Below are 820 nucleotides of genomic sequence, written 5' to 3'. Positions count from 1 at the left end.
AGCTGCAGGGGTGTGTCCCGATTCAAGTCCACTCCCACCATCCACTGCTTCTGTGCACGGCACCTTGTCCAGTCCCAAAGTTCAGGGCTGGAGGGTGGGGGGGCGCGAGCTGGGTCGGGGGGGGTAGCAATGCGTTACTTGAAGGTGGGGTTCGTGGGTCAGAGTTTCAGGGGTGTGTCCCGATTCAAGTCCACTCCCACCGTTCACTGCATCTGCGCACGGCACCTTGGCCAGTCCCAAAGTTCAGAGCTGGCACGGGGGGGCGCGAGCTGGGTTGGGGGTATCAATGTGATACCTGAAGATGAGGGTCATGGGTCAGAAGTGCAGGGGTGTTCCCGATTCAAGTCCACTCCTACCGTCCACTGCGTCTTTGCATGGCACCTTGGCAATCCCAAAGTTCAGAGCTGGTGGATGGGACACTAGCCGGATCTGGGAGGGGGGAGCAAGCGATATCTGAAGATGGGAGTCGTGTGTCAGAGCTGCAGTCGTGTGTCCCGATTCAAGTTCACTCCCACCGTCCCCTGCGTCTGCGCATGGCACCTTGGCCAGTCCCAAAGTTCAGAGGTGGCGGGTGGGGCGTGAACTGGGTCGGGGAGGGTGCAATGCGATACCTGAAGATGGGGGTCGTGGGTCAGAGCTGCAGCGGTATGTCCTGATTCAAGTCCACTCCCACCGCCCACTGCATCTGTGCAGGACTCCTTGGCCAGTCCCAAAGTTCAGAGCTGGCGGAGGAGGTGCAAGCTGGGTTGGGGGGGAGCCCTGAAGATGGGGGTCGTTGGTCAGACCTGTAGGGTTGTGTCCTGATTCAAGTCCACTCCCA

This window comes from Elephantulus edwardii, unplaced genomic scaffold (genome assembly GCF_000299155.1).
Source record: "Elephantulus edwardii isolate Elephantulus edwardi_28Jun2011 unplaced genomic scaffold, EleEdw1.0 scaffold00354, whole genome shotgun sequence".
In the NCBI taxonomy this organism is placed as follows: Eukaryota; Metazoa; Chordata; class Mammalia; order Macroscelidea; family Macroscelididae; genus Elephantulus; species Elephantulus edwardii.
This window is presented reverse-complemented; position numbering follows the sequence as displayed.